Here is a 17,099-nt window from a genome sequence, read left to right as displayed (position 1 = left end):
ATTTGTAGGACTTAATTGTGAAAATGTTTGGGATTAAAGTCTAGTGCTAAAATTCTGATTCCCAAAGCTTATAAAGTAGTTTAAAGTGATGGGATAAAGTGTTAATTGAGAAAAATCAACTCAATTGAGAGATTAATTGAGCAGGGCTAAAATTATCATTTATTGAAAGTTTAGGGAAAAATGGTAATTAACATCATACACTAAAACAGTTTTGGACAGCAGTAATACTATAACTTTGAAATATCACCAAAAATTGTATAGATCGAATTAGAGGATGAATAAAATATGAAATTAAATCTTATTGAGTCTAGCTTCTTATAAAAGAAACGGTGTAAGCAATAAAATTGTAAATCATGAGATATAATAGGTTTTGTGAGACAAGGTCAAAATAAATTCGGGTTCCCCTGTTATAACTTTCGAAAATTATTAAAAATTGGAAAAAAATGATTATGAGTTATAATTTATATGGTTAGAATCCTTAATGAGTCTATTTTCATAATAAATAAATGTAAACATTATAAAAATTCTTTATAATGAGATAATTAATTTTTAGCGAAGAGGGGTCGTAACTGTGAAACAATGAAACAGGGGAAACTTTAAAGAATAAACTATACTTTTTGGCTAAATCGAAAATTCTGAAAATTTTATGGTAATAAGATATGTGAGTCTATTTTTAGGGAAAATTAAATGAGCTTAATTTTGAGTTCTGTAGCTCAATATATAAATAATTTAGTGACTGTGACTCAGTGAGACAACTTTGAATGCATTATAAGTAATAATGGAATTATAGAGAATGTTACATATGAACATGAAATGTATTAGATTAATGATTAAATTTATTTATTTAGATCCAAAAAATTCAAATACGAAGCTAGATCGAGGAAAAGAAAAAGTTCGGGATTAGTAGATTTTTGTTTACGAACAAGTGTCAAGGTAAGTTCGTGTAACTTGAATTATATGCTTAAATGCCTGAAATGTTTGTTATTGATGTGAATATGAGTTGAATGTTCATTATATGAAAATTGATGAAACATTGATATATTTGATAAAAAGGGGAAGAAATCCCGGTTGAATGGAAGGAAAATTCGATGGATCTCTGAAAAGGAATTGATGGTAAAAAGGATCTAGCCCGGACGGGTGATCCTATTCTGATATAGCCCTCCCGAAGAATATGTGGAAAATGGATTTAGCCCGGACAGGTATTCCGAATTAGGGTCTGAATTTAGCCTGGACTGGTAATTTAGATCCAAGCTCATTAGAGTAATTGTCGTTGTAGGGGATTCAGCCTGGACTGGTAATCCCGACAATACTCTATGAGTTTATATTACAGGGGATTTAGCCTGGACTGGTAATCCAGCTGTAAGGATGAGGTTCGCGGGAGTGTGCTCTCTGAAATGAAAATGTGCGCATATGAATATGAATTGACGGACCCGGATTTGTATACTAAAGTGTACCTCTGAAAATCCATCGAAATTTCGAGAAATTCAACGGGATAAATATGGAAAAATAACAAGGAAATGGAAATCATGGAATTGATGAGCTCATCAATCATGGTATAAATTGCTGATACATGGAAATTATTAGACTAATTTGAATGTTGAGTTTTTGCATGATAGGGGAATAATATATTGAATGGATGTATGAATGTTTATTACATTGTATTGAAAATATTAGGTAAGTATAATTCTTGTTACATGAGCTTACTAAGCACAAAGTGCTTACCCTATTTCCTTTTCCCCTATTTTGTAGTGTTAAGAGCTCAGAGGTCGGATTTGGTCGGAGACGCATCACACTATCAACCTCAAGATCTCGGTATATAAAGAAACTTTATTTTGGAAATCAATGGCATGTATAAGCTAGTAAAGTAGATGTTAATATGAAATGAATGTATAGTTAGCCATTGGTATGGCTAACAAATTTTAGTTTTGGTATGTGATGAGATTATCTTATGAATACGATAAATCTATCTTGAAAATATATTGAAATGGATTGGTTGTGTCGGATTGGTCTCGATTTAAAATTTGCAGGGAAGATTAGAGATTTATAAAGGGGTTATGTTGAATTTAAAGTCAAAAAAATATTTATTCAGTAAAATCTGGTAATGCCTCATACTCTATTTCGGCGACGAATACGGGTAGGGGGTATTACAATAATAGTATTTTAAATTTTTTTATTTTTAACCAATATTTTTCTATGTTTTTACTTTCAAATGTTTTCTACGTGTTATTATTTGTTTTGAAGAATTTAAATATTCAATTAAAAATAAATTGCATTTAAATTAATATAAATAAACTAGTTAAATAATAAATAGACTGATAAAATGTTTTTTACGGCGTTTTTGATAAAGCGCCTCTAAAACTTGATCTATAGCGGCTTTTTACAAAAAGCGTCGCTAAAGCTCAACATAAAATGACTACATCTTACTGAATTTTTTGCTGTTTTTCAAAAAGCGCAACTAATGCTCGATCAATAGCGGAGTTTCTCAAGAAGCGCCGCTAATGCTCGATCAATAGTGGCGTTTCTCAAAAAGCGCCGTTAATGCTCGATCTATAGCAATATTTTTCAAAAAGCGCCGCTAGTGCTTGATCTATAGCGGCTTTTTTTTATCCAAACTCCGCTAAAAATGCCGCTAAAAACTTGTTTTCCTGTAGTGATTGTGTCAATTAATTACATTTTGAAACTGTTTAAATAATTAATTCATTAGTTACCTTACAAATGTAATGCAACAATAACTTAGTCATGGTTTTTGTAACAACCCTAACCCGTATCCGACGCTGTTACAGTTTTACTTAATCAAACATCATACAAGGCCTAGAACAACACAAACACAATTTTAAGTGGACAAAATGCAATCAACCTAACATGAATTAAATTTAAGTCATATTAATTAAATTAAACATATCAACATCACAATTATTTATAGACATGTTCATAACAACAACAATAAAATTAACAGGATAAGGAACAAGAATCAAATCCGGTGTTTCTCCGAGGCTTGACTAGTTTGTTCCGCTCTCCTTCTCTGCCTATTCTTATTCAACTGAGACTTCCATGAACACTTGAATGTTGCTCCAAATTGTGGTTGATGGACTCTTTCTCAAGAGATGAAATCGGCAAAGGAATGGTGAAGAAAATGAAGAACAACGGAAGGGGATTGAAGACAGAAAGTGAGAGAGAAGTAAAAGGATGAGAGGTTTTGAGATGTGTGTCAAATGAGTAGCCAAGGGGGGTTTTCATAGATTGATTAGGCTACTAAAAATAGAAAAAATTAGTAGCCATAGAGTTCCCCCGTTGCCGGCCACACATGTGACAAGTTTGAAGGTTTCAAACTTGCTATTTAAAGGTATGGGCAAATCTAAAAAGACATGAATAGTGGAGGGGTTTGAATGCAAATTCAAGGAGTTTTCAAGGGCTATTTTTCAAGCCAAATAATAAGCCAAACAAGTTGACTGGGTTAGCATGTGGGATGATTTTGGGTTGCCCAATGCTCAGTTGGATCGGTTTTCTTGGTTCAGCTCAATTGAGCCACTTTCATAAATAATTAATAATAATTTATTTAACCCAAAGTAAATTGGATTAATATTAAAATTAATTATATTTTGAATTAATATTCATAATTTGGACCGTCTTAGGCTGAAAATTAATTTGCCTTGATGCTTCAAAATTGCTTCTCGATTTTGCATTTCAAGTAGTGTCTGCCGAGCCGTTTTTGGTCCTTTGTGCGAATCTGTTGAAAATAAATCAAAATTAATAAAAATTTGATATAAAATTAATTAAAATTTAACATGTTAAAAATTAAGTGCAATTTAATTATTTTATAATTATTATATATTTTTCAACAAGAATTTTACTGAAACTGCATGAATTTGAGTTAAAAAGGGCATGAAAAACTGTGTATATTTTCGTGTTTCCACACCCCCAAACTTAATTTATTGTTCGTCTTGAGTAATGCACAAATTGAAAAGAATTTTTCGAAAACATTTTTGAAAAATTCCTTCAAAACAACATTCTTCCCAAAATTATGATTTTAGTATACTTATGCTCAATAACAAGAATTTTGAGATTTATGCTACTTAAGTATACATATCATTCAAATTAATCTCAATTATTCTTATGATAGAAAAACAGACTAAATGCTTTCTCAATAAAGACATACTAAATTCCTACCAATTTGATTTTATTCCCTTATTGAAGTTAAGCTGCAATCATCAAGTGTAATTTATGCCTTCATATGTTGAGCATAGCAATTTCTCTCCACTAATGTAGGTAGCATAGAAAATTCAATCAATAGGTCTTTTAAATAAGTTGTAACGTGGCTAGGCTAGGGGTAAGTAAAAGATATATAAATTTAGGCTTAAAACCCTAGACTCAGCTCGAATCGGACCTTCGGAATAATTACCTTCAATACACCAACTGATTTTGCTTTCACACGCTCTTTTGTACCTCTATTTTGTTTCAAGTACATATGCTCTTCTTCTTTTTTTCACGACCATTTTGCTATATGTACTACAATTTTTTTGAGCATTTGATATTTCTTTTCAACTCCCCCAAACTTATTTTCAAAGAATGTTCTGAATAGTACTAAGTCTAGTGTTTGGGACAATTTAAAGATAATTAAGAGAAAATTGATGGCTAAATATTGCAAGGGTTCAAATAAAATTAGGCCATATAGTCTCAAAGTTGGGTTTCAAAGGATAAAATTCCATCAAGGTTGGCTTGAAAGGCTTAGACGGTCCAAACAAAAGTTGTCTAAATAATTTTCAACATTCTATGCTTCCAAGGATTTTGCCTTAAGAAATTACTAAGTAAATTCTAGAGACTTAAACTTTCATGCATGCCTAACTTTCCTAATGAGCTAAAATTTAATGGTATGATTTGCATGCTTAATTAAGAATACATTTATTTCATAGTTCAACTAACATAACAATTATTGAAATAATTGAACTTTATTCATACTGAAGTTTAGCATACTTAACAAAATTTCAAATTTTTGGACAAAATATAACTTAATCATAACTAAAAGTAAAATTTATTCTGAGAGGAAATAATTTCAATTTTTCAGTCCCCCTACTTAAGATGAACAATGTCCTCATTATTAAAAGTGAATAGATATTATACACCAAGTATGATTCTAGAAAAGAGATTTTTATTTATGATTTCCACTTGTTGTTTTATTTATGCGATAAATAAAAAATCCTAATAGAATCTAATCTTAAAACATTAAATAACCTAAGAATGAAAATAAAATAAAGTTAATATCCCCCCTTTTTTATTTATTTGCAGATCCCTCAGAATCCGACTCATCTTTTACTCCATCATCTTTGTTTTTGCATGAATCGCTTCGCTCCCTCTTCGATAGTGGCTCCATGGTTCAAATATGAAATCTGGAAACTCAGGCACAAAAATAAACGGGTCATTGTATATTTTCGTAAGAACATTTCTCATCGAGTCATCCCATATTTTTGAATATCTCCAGTAAGCTTGTTGCTGCCACTGCATATGTTGCATTATGTCCATCAACTTTGACACCTCATCTCAAAGATCTGGGTGAGGCGATTGCGTTCTGAACATTGAGGTTGTTATGTCAGGTTCAGTTGTTGGTTCCATTGGTTCTGCTTTATTAGGGATTTCAGCTGACTGTATTGGTTCGATCTCTGTGGGATTTTCTTATTCTTCTTCTTCAGGATCCTCGCTCTCTTCAACTCATTGCTGGAGAATAGAGTCTCCAGCTATTCGGTAGAGGTCCTAATTTGTAATTGTGCCTTGGCTATAACCTATCTTCTTTACATTTGCAAGAATTTTAGCTTTCAAGCACAAAATTGTTATCGTAAAGGGATGGTAAGTTGGGCCAAAACGTCTAGCGGTAAAATTTTACATTTCTCTCAAGATGATTTTTCTCACATCAATGGTCTTTGCAGTTAAGATCAATTATAACAAGACCATTCACTCTAATGAAATTGTAGTCCCGTATAAAATAGGCATAAGGCTAAACTGAATGAAATAGAACCATACCTTCGCTAGTGATGTCAAATATTCTCTACGACAAGTGTGAATTCCTTGCTTTGACACAATCCACTTAGAACATGGAACTGTAAGTTCCTTGAGAATTTATTGCAGATCAATCTCAATATTTCTCATCAAGGAAGGGTATTCATTTTCTTCGAAATTAGGTAATTCAAAGGATCCATTAATAGTGTTTGAGGTTATCGATACCTTGATTCCTCGGACAGAAACTTTTGTTATTTCATTTGAAGTCAAATTTGCATAAAACTAACGAACTAATTCCTCATATACACTCCATCTTGAGTACACTTTTGTATCTTGCTTTGGATTCTCACAGTGAAATTTATTTTGGGATTCGTTAATTTGGACAGAGGCACAAGTTCTCTTGTGAGGCATGATTAACCTAAACATAAGATGGAAATAAATTTTCTCAAAAATTTAATTAGTAAAAATAATATATTAACAATTCACAATAAATTGAAAAGTTAAATAATTAAAACGAATTAAAATTTTGAAGAAAACTTTCTTACCACCTTGTATATAAAAATTAAGAACTCAAATAAAATTAGAAGGAAAAGATTGTAATTGAAGGATGGTTGGAAGGGTTATCGACTAAGTGTGGGGTGTTGGAGCTAGGAGCGACATGATGCGCGTGGTGAAAGACGTGCAAGGTAGGGGTGTTGCGATGGGTGCTTCAATTGGGTCAGTAAGTAGGTGCGAGCCTTAGCAGTTTTGGAGTTGGGCAGTTGAGTCAAGTGCGTACAATGACCGTGTGTGATTGCTTGCCGAAGGAAAGCTGCTGGGCGGTGTTGTGATGGGAGCTACGACACTAGTTGGGTGTTTAGGTGATTGGTTAAGGTGATGTGAAAGGTGGAGAAGGTTGGTGGAATTTATAGGGTAGAGGGTTGGTGTTCAATTAGAATTCTTAGAACAAATTAATAATTAAAATATTCTAAGCTCTAATTCTACACAAATTTAATAACAATTAATAATCAATATAATGCATATTAAATTATTATTTGCTATTAATTTATTGAAATAAAAACCATTAAATAAAGTATTATCAAATTTAAACTAATCCTAATTCTATGCAAAGTTGATAACAATTAATATATTATAATAAATATAATTATATACTAGTTATTATCATCTTATTTATTAAATTAAATTAAAAACATTTATTCTAGATGCCTTTGAAAATGTTTACAAAAAGAGACATCTAATTTTTAATATTTACAAAAAAGAGCAACCAAAATTTGAAAATAATTCAATTAAGTACATAAACTTAAAGAAAATTTGAAAATTGAATTGTAATTAAGACTTGGATCAAAATTGACCTTTTTATTTGAAAAACTAAAACTTTATTTTGCCATTTAGGGAATAATTTCTTGAAAGATTATGTTGAAATCAATTCCCAAGAAAGATTGGAGGGGTCACAAGCGGTCCCGCTTAAGTTCCAATCTCCCAGACAAAATTTATTTAAACATACTAATCCCAAAAATATACCCTAAACTTAAAATGAAAAATAAGAAAAATTAAATATTTGATAAAATGAACGGGATTTGATCCCGTTCAATTTTATCCCCCTAGTAATGTTTGAAGTGCTGAGCATTGACTCGAAAATTACCTCCCTTACTTTGAAGTTCGACAACTCTGTATGGATAAACTTGGTGAATCGTAAAAGGACTGGACCAGGGTGATTTTAACTTACCTAGAAAGAACCTTAATCTGGAATTGAATAACAAGACTTGCTGGCTTGCTTCAAATTCTCGAACTCGAATGTGCTTGTCATGCCATCTTTTAAGTCTTTCCTTGAATAGTTTGGCATTCTCATATGAGAACATTCGAAATTCTTCTAACTCATTGAGTTGAAGCATCCGTTTCGCTTTAGCAAGCTTAAGATCCAAGTTGAGTTTTTGGAGAGCCCAGTAAGCTTTGTGTTCTAACTCTAAGGGCAGATGCCAAGCTTTCCCAAAAACCAACCTATAAGGTGACATCCCTAAAGGTGTCTTGTATACTATCTTGTAGGCCCATAAAGCATCATCCAGTCTTTTGGACCAATCTCATCAGTCCAGGCAAACTACCTTCTCGAGTATGCCTTTGATCTCTTTGTTTACCAATTTAGCTTGCCTATTCGTCTGTGGATGGTAAGCTGTGGCAACCTCGTGTTTTACTCCATGTTTGTCGAGTAACCATTTCAACCATTTGTTCACAAAATGGGATCCTTAATCACTGATGATAGCTCTCGGGGTTCCAAACCTTATGAACACATGCTTCTGCAAAAACTTCAGCACAACCTTAGCATCGTTCGTCGGATACGCCTCGACCTCAACCCACTTAGACACGTAGTCTACTGCTACCAATATGTACTTGTGACTAAAAAACGAAGGGAAATGACCGAGAAAGTCAATACCCTAAACATCAAATAATTATACCTTAATGATGTTTGTCCGGGGCATCTCATTTCTGTTGGTGATGTTTCAACCCTTTGACATCGATCACAACTTTTTACATAAGCATACGCGTATTTGAATAGTATTGGCCAAAAGAATTTGGCTTGCAATACCTTGTCCGCAGTACGTGTACCTCCGAAGTGTCCCCCACTTGGAGCTAAGTGGCAATGATATAGAATCTTATGTACTTCATCTTCTTCCACACATCTCCAGATCATCTGATCTGTACACTTTTTAAAAAAGTATGGTTCTTCCCAAAAATAGTACTTCACATCGTGAAGAAACTTTTTCTTTTGATGACACGTCTTATCAATCGACATCCAACCACAAGCTAAATATTTAGCAATACCAGTAAACCAATGGGGTATTATGGACATGATTTACCTTCAGTATGTGTTCATCTGGGAATGTCTCCTGAATAGGTATAAGTGGAGAATTCCCTTCTTGCGGCTCCAATCTGGACAAGTGGCTTGCTACTTGGTTTTTTACCCCTTTTCGATCTTAAATTTCTAGATCAAACTTTTGGAGTAGAAGTACCCATTGGATCAATCTTGGCTTGGCGTCTTTCTTGGCAAGTAAATACGTAATTGTTGAATGGCCCATATAGACAGTCACTTTGATAACTACAAGATAAGATCAAAACTTGTCAAAAGCAAACACAATAGCAAGTAAATCTTTCTCTGTTACTGTATAATTCAATTGAGCTTCCGTCAGAGTCTGACTTGCATAGTAGATGGGATGAAAGACTTTGTTCCTTCGCTGGCCTATCACAGCTCCTATCGCGAAGTCACTTCTGTCATACATCAGTTTAAATGGCAAATCCCAATCCAGTGTGACGATTATGGGTGCCGAAACTAATCGACTCTTTAAATCATTGAGAGCTCTTAAGCAATCCTCTTAAAGTTTGAACATCGTGTCCTTCTCCAATAATTTGCCTAAGGGTTTAGCAATTTTGGAGAAGTTCTTGATAAATCTTCGATAGAAACTGGCATGGCCTAAAAAGCACTTAACACTCTTTATAGATGTTGGAGGTGGGAGTTTCTCAATAACATCTACCTTTGCTTTATCTACCTCGATTACATCTCTCGTTATCCGATGCCATAGAACAATACCTTCTCGTACCATGAAATGACACTTTTTCCAGTTAAGTACGAGGTTTGTTTCTTTGCATCACCTTAGTACCTTAGATAGATTGGCTAGAGAATCATCATAAGTGTCTCTAAACACTGAAAAATCATCCATAAACACTTTCAAATACTTCTAAACTATGTCAATAAAAATAGACATCACACATCTTTGAAATGTAGCAGGTGCATTACATAAACCAAATGGCATGTGTCTAAATGCAAATGTACCGTACAGGCATACGAATGTTGTCTTGTGTTGATTTTTTGGCACTACTGTAATCTGATTATACCCTGAGTATCCATCGAGAAAATAGTAATAGTCTCACCCCATGAGTCTATCCAGCATTTTGTCCAAGAATGATAAAGGAAAGTGGTATTTCCTTGTCTCCTTGTTCAACTTCCGATAATCGATGCAAATTCTCCATCCCGTAACTGTTATGGTCGGCATTAGCTCTTTGTTTTCATTCTCTATGACCGTAATACATCCTTTCTTTGGAAAGCACTAGACTGGACTTACCCACGAACTATCTGAGATGGGGTAAATTATAGTTTCATCCAACCACTTGATGATTTCTTTCTTTATACGTCCTTCATGTTGGGGTTCAGTCTTTGTTGTCCATCAATCGTCCTTTTCTCGCCATCTTCTAGGATAATCTTGTGCATGTATATAGACGGACTAATGCCACGAATATCAGCTAGGGTTCATCTGATAGCCTTCTTGAATTGTTTCAACACTAAGATGAGTTTCTCCTCTTGCTCTTCGGTCAATTTTACAGAAACAATCACAGACAAAGTAAAAGCGTTACCCAAATAAACATATTTTAAATGTGAGGAAAGTACCTTCAGTTCTAATTTAGGTGGCTCCTCGATTGACGCTTTTGGTTGGGCATAATCCCTATTCTCTAACTCCAAAGATTCAAAGTAGGATTACAGATTAAATCCCATTTGATTAGCTTCTAGCAAAGCTATGTATTCATCCTCCTCTTCATCACTTGAAGGGTCTGGTTTCAAAATTTTCTCTAATGGGTCCTCACCAAAGTTAAGTTCCCTTTCCATGATTAATTCCTCTAAATTGGATACTGCAGAATAATCATCAATTGTGGCAGGAAATTGCATAGGCTTAAAAACATTAAATGTTACCTGATCATCCTGAACACGTATAGTAAGCTCGCCCTTTTGCAGATCGATAAGGGTCCTTCCAGTTGTAAGGAAAGGCCTTCCTAGAATGATTGGTAACTTTTTATCTGCTTAAAAGTCTAGAAGAACAAAGTCAGTAAGAAAAGCAAATTTGTCTACTCGTACTAATACATCCTCGATTTTTCCTTCTGGATGTGCTAAGGATTGATCTACTAATTGAAGTGTAACCGTAGTAGGTCTAACTTCACCTATCCCCAACTTTTTGAATATGGACATAGGCATCAAGTTAATGCTTGCACCCAAATCACATAGTGCCTTACAATAATACATTGCTCCAATGTTGCAAGGTATGGTAAAACATTCAGGATCCTTCAAATTTGGGGGTAGTTTATCTTGAAGATATGCACTGTATTCCTTCGTTAAGGCTACCGTATTAAATTCTCCTAGTCTTCATTTCTTGGACAGAATATCCTTCATGAATTTGACGTAATTCAGTATTTGTTCAAATGCTTCTACCAACAGAATGTTGATATGAAGTTGCTTGAGTACATCTAGGAACTTCTTGAACTGGACTTCCTATTTTTGCTTCTGAATCCTTTTAGGGTAGGGTGGTGGAGGCTTCTTTACTAGAACTGGTTGATTCATCTTTTGTGGCAATTCTGCATCTAATGTAGTTGTTAGTATTTTGACTAGTTCAGAAGTTACCTTATCAGATTTTGCAGATTCTAGTTTCGGTGAAATTGGAATTTCAACACTCGGTTGACTTTCCACTGAGTCCTAAGCATCACTTAGCTCTTCTTGAACTTCAACAGTGTTGGGCTCTAATGTCTTTCAACTCCTCAATGTCAATGCTTAACAATGTTCCTTCCTCGAATTTCTTGGATTCTTTGTATCACTAGGCAAAGCACCTTGTGGACGGTTTCCATAATTTTTGGCTGTGTATGCCTTCAACAAGTTTTCTAAGCCATTGGAAGTTTCAGCTTGAGGTTGCTTCTGAGCTTGTTGGGTAAAAATAGGTTGCTGGGTTGGTCTAGGTTTGGCATAAGTGTTACTGGGTCCAGCCACTTAGTTACTCCAAGAGAAATTATGATGGTTTAGCCAAGATGGGTTGTAGAAATTTGATTACCCATGTAATACACAGATTCTGAGTTTGATAGACATTCTTTGGACAAATGTTTGTCTGTACAATAAACACAGGCTATATTTTCAAAGTGATTAGGTGGATGTGCTACAAAACCATTAAACCCATTAGTGGTAAAATTTTTAAGCATTGAGAAAATTGAAGATACTTGAGATACTAGTGAAGTGAGTGAATCCACTTCATGTATTCCAGCTACTCGCCTTCCTGATGCTGCTTGATTGGTTGGCCATTGATAATTGTTGATGGCAATCCTCTCAATGATTTCATAAGCCTCGTTATAAGACTTAGAGAGGAGAACACCATTAGCAGAAGCGTCAACTACCACCCTAGTGTGAGCTTTGAGATAGTTATAGAATGTCTCAAGTTGGATGCAATGAGGAATTCTGTGATAAGGCACTTCTGTAATAATTCTTTGTACCTTTCCCATGCCTCATGTAAGGACACTTCATCCATTTGTTGGAAAGCAGTTATCTCGTTCCTCAACTTAGCATTCTTTCTAGGCCGGAAATACTTCATGAGGAATCTTTCTGCCAACTCTTGCCATGTGAAAATATAATTTGGTGGCAATGAGTTCAACCAGGCTCGAGCTCTGTCCCTTAGCGAATATGGGAACAACTTTAATCGTAGCGCATTTTTGGTTATTCTGGCTAACTTGAAAGAATCGCTCACCTCCATAAACAGTTTTAAGTGAAGATGAGGATCTTCGGTAGGCATTCCACTGAATTGGCCCACTGTTTGAAGCATCTGAAACATAACTGGCTTCAGCTCGAACTGTTGTGCCTCGATTTCAGGTCTCCTAATACTAGGATTAAGGTCATGAAACACTGGTATCACATACTTTCTTAGAGCTCTATCCCTATCATCAGCAATAAGGATAGGATTTTGAGCAGGGTTTGCTCCATTTCCTTGATTTGGATTTTTGAAGTTTATCACTTCGGTCCTTTTCTGACTTGCTTGTCTCTATTGTAGTCGAAAAGTTCTTTCAATCTCAGGGTCTACGGGGAGTAAATTGATGATTCGATCAATACTCATAAACACCTAAAACAAACATAGAAAAATTAATTAAGTTAAAATTAAACAAAAAAAACCAAAATGGAAAATCAAATTCACAAATAATGACTTCTAAAACAGTCCCCTGCAATGGTGCCAAAAAACTTGGAACGATAGAAATGCGCAAGTGTACACAATCGTAACAAGTAATAAAGTGACAAGTAAATGTTGAGTTATCGTACCCATAGGGACTGTGAAAAGAATTATTTATGAATGCAATTAAAAACACTTTGGTGAAGAAAAATATTTTGATTTGAGCAGGTGATTAAAAACTAAGATTTTAACTAAATAAAATAAATAAAAATTCCAATGCACGATTTCAAAAGATGATTTTAATCAAGATGACATAATTATGCTAGATTAATTATGTTTCCTAACTTAGAATTACTAAACTCATGTTCCTGTTGTTACGAATAAATTCACAGCAACTTGGTAATTTGCTAACTTATGAACAGACTCACCTACCAAAATCTATTTATCTCTTGACTATATCTCTATGTCAATTCAACGGATTAAACAAATTTTAATAAGAAAATGTGTTAATGCACATACATACTTATGAAATTAAAATAATTTCTTGTACATATCTCTATGCCAATTCAAACAACTAATTCAATCTCATAAGCGCATAAAAGATTACGTGACGTAATAATGTATTCATACCATGAAACAGTTTAATCACAATAATCTTGCAAGTAATGTAAGGCTAATGTATTGTTAGATACCGTTACTAATTTAACCATTAGCTACTTTAGATGATTAAACATGTACTGATTATATATTGTGTCAATTAATTACAATTTCAGTCCATTTAAATAATTAATTCATTAGTTACCTTATAATTGTAATGCAAGAATAACTTAGTCATGGTTTTACTTAATCAAACATCATACCAAGGCTTATAACAACACAAACACAATTTTAATAAATTAAATGGACAAAATGCAATCAACCTAACATGAAATAAATTTAAGCCATATTAACTAAATTAAACATATCAACATTAAAATTATTCATAGACATGTTCATAACAACAACAGTAAAATTAAAAGGATAGGGAGCAATAATCAAATCCAGTGTTTCTCCGAGTCTTGACTAGTTTGATTCGCTCCTTCTTCTCCGCTTGTTCTTCTTAAACTGAGGCTTCCACAAACACTTGAATGCTGCTCCAAATGGTGGTTGAAGGACTATTTTTCAAAAGGTGAAATTGGCAAGAGAATGGGGAAGAAAATGAAGAACAACGGAAAGGGATTGAAAAGATAAAGTGAGAGAGAAGTGAAAAGTTGAGAGGTTTTGAGATGTATGTCAAATGAGCATCCAAGGAGGGTTTTTATAGGTTGAGTAGGATTCGAAAAATAGCAAAAATAAGAAGCCATAGAGTCCCCCCATGGTCGGCCACATATGTGGCAAGTTTGAGGGTTTCAAACTTGCTATTTTAAGGTAGGGGTAAATCTAGAAAGGCATGAATAGTGGAGAGGTTTGAATGCAAATTCAAGGAGTCTTCAAGGGCTATTTTGTAAGCCAAATAGTTATCCAAACAAGCTGATTGGGTCAGCATGTGGGACGGTTTTGGGCTGCCCAGTGCTCGATTGGATCAGTTTTCTCAGTTTAGCTCAACTAGGCCTCTTTTCATAATTAATTAATAATAATTTATTTAACCCAAAATAAATTGGATTAAAATTAAAATTAATTATATTATGAATTAATAGTCATAATTTGGACCGTCTTAGGCCAAAAAATTAATTTGCCTTGATACTTCAAAATTGATTCTCGATTTTGCGCTTCTAGTAGTGTCTACCAAGCCGTTTTTTGCCGTTTGTGCGAATCTGTCGAAAATAAATCAAAATTAATCAAAATTTGATATAAAATTAATTAAAATTCAACATGTTAAAAATTTAAGTGCAATTTAATTATTTTATAATTAGTATATATTTTTCAACAAGAATTTTATTGAAATTGCATGAATTTGAGTTAAAAAGGGGCATAAAAATGTGTATATTTTCGTTTTTGCAGTTACACGAGGTATTGGGTACAAAATTGAAGTTTAGTATGACTTTTTATTCACAAATGGACTGTCAATATGAACAATTAATTCAGATTTTAGAAGACATGATTCGATGTTGCATTGTTGAGTTTGAGGGTAGTTGGGAGAAATATTTGTCATTAGTTGAGTTTGCTTATATTAACATCTATCAGGTGAGCTTAAAAATGGCACCGTATGAGGCTTTATATGGGCGTAAACGTAGAAGTCTGTTATGTTGGTCAGAGTTGAATGAAAGGAAGTTGGAAGGGGTTGATTTAGTTCAAGATACTAGAGACAAAGTCAGACAAAAAATCTTACGCAGATTTGAAGTGTAAGGAAATTGAGTTTGTTGTGGGCGATTGAGTGTTTTAAAAAGTTTCTTCATGGACAAAGATTCTAAATTTTGGCTAAAAAGGGAAGTTAAGTCTAAGGTTTATCGGGCCGTATGAAATCATTGGAAGAGTTGGTCCTGTAGCTTATAGGTTAGCTTTACCCCTAGAAGTTGAAAAGATTTATATTGTTTTTCATGTTTCTATGATGAGACGATATAGATCAGATCCTTCGCATATAGTTGCTCCTTGTGAAGTAGAGATTTAGCCTGGTCTGTCATATTTTGAAGAACCGATTAAGATTCTAGCACTTGAAGTAAAGGAACTCTGAAACAAAAAGGTATCGTTGGTTAAAGTATTGTGGAATCATCATGGGGTTGAAGAGGCTACGTGGGAGACAGAAGAATTGATGAAATCACAGTACCCAAATATATTTTTTGGTAAGATTTTCGGGGACAAAAATTCCTTTAGGGGGAAGTTGTAACAACCGATTTTCAGTGAAAATTATTATTTTAATGTCTATAGGAGATTATTAAGGTTTTATTAAAATTTCGTTAAGAAATTTTGATGTTTGCATTATTAATTAAGTAAAAAGGACTAAATCGTGAAAAGTGTAAAAGTAGAGTTCTATTAGCTAAATGGGTCAGTTGGTTTTGAAACTTTAAAGTGAATGGACTTAAATGGTAATTAGATCATATGTATGAGTTAGTGGATATGCATGGCAAGGTATTAATGTAATTATGGAAGTTTTAAAGGTTAAAATAGTAAATTAGTAATTAAAAGGAAAATTAAGTTAAGAAAATAATGAAAACAAGCTATCATCTTTTTATTTTCACCTTGTTCATGCCAAAATCACCATAGGAAGAGGGAGAGAGCTTCGCTTTCTAATTCTTCTTGCATGATCACGAACAAGTTGATGACCGTGGAAAAGGAAAGATTTAGATGTAGTCCCTATGCTTTGCAATTACTACAATCTAGTCCAATAAGTTCATTTTATGTTTATTTTTAGTTGAATTAAAAACATTTTTAGTGATTAAATCTTTAAATTCTATTATGAAATGATGTTTAAATGTTGAATTATATTGTTATTTGGGCTTTGTGCCTAGCAGGCTTAGTGCTAGTGTTATTTAGGCTTTGTGCCTAGTAGGCTTAATACCAGTGTTATTCGGGCTTCTTGCCTAGCAGGCTTTGTGGCTAATATGCTTAGTGCTGGTGTATTAAAAGTTAACATCCTTTGGAAATGTTATAGTTGATAGCAAATGAGTTTATTATCGAACTTACTAAGCTCCTTTGTGCTTATTAGTTTGATTTCTTTTTTTTATGACTTTTGGAATCGTTGCTTTGATTGGATCGACTTGGAAGCTCACCCACTATCATCATCATCTCGGTAGTCATTTTGTTACTTGTTGTAGTTGGCTAAAGTGGCATGTATTAGGAGTGGTCCTTGGTATTATGATGTTTTGGTGAATATGTAAATGTTAAAAGTTGGTATTTTTATGCATGTTTTTAATGAATGGTATTGGACTTATGTTGCATGACTAAGTCCTTTTGGAACACTTTTATTTAGTAAATATATAAAGCCTTTTGGTGCAAAGTGTTGGAGTAAGAATGTTTCAATAATGTTGTGTTTTTAAGCTTAGTATGTAATGAGATATAGTGCTTGAATCTGTGGTAGGTTTTTGGCATGTTTAAGTAAGCATTATTTGTATGTGTCTGAGGTGCCTATGAGTGGCATATTGGTTTAATGTTAGATGGATGAATTAGCTTTTTTTAGGCTTGATTTTGGTCACTTTAAATAGGTCTTTTGGTTGGAAAATGATTTACTTAGGTTACAAG

The 17,099-nt window shown here is 33.7% G+C and overlaps 1 non-coding gene across 1 annotated transcript; it reads left to right on the top strand.

The window, feature by feature from the left end:
- The first annotated feature begins 12,244 nt into the window (after positions 1-12,244).
- LOC121216632 (small nucleolar RNA R71) lies at positions 12,245-12,347 on the top strand. Its single transcript, XR_005912812.1, has one exon. It is a non-coding gene; the product is annotated as a small nucleolar RNA R71 (small nucleolar RNA).
- The last annotated feature ends 4,752 nt before the right edge of the window (positions 12,348-17,099 follow it).

Source organism: Gossypium hirsutum, chromosome D04 (genome assembly GCF_007990345.1).
Source record: "Gossypium hirsutum isolate 1008001.06 chromosome D04, Gossypium_hirsutum_v2.1, whole genome shotgun sequence".
Classification (NCBI taxonomy): Eukaryota; Viridiplantae; Streptophyta; class Magnoliopsida; order Malvales; family Malvaceae; genus Gossypium; species Gossypium hirsutum.
This window is presented reverse-complemented; position numbering and strand designations above follow the sequence as displayed.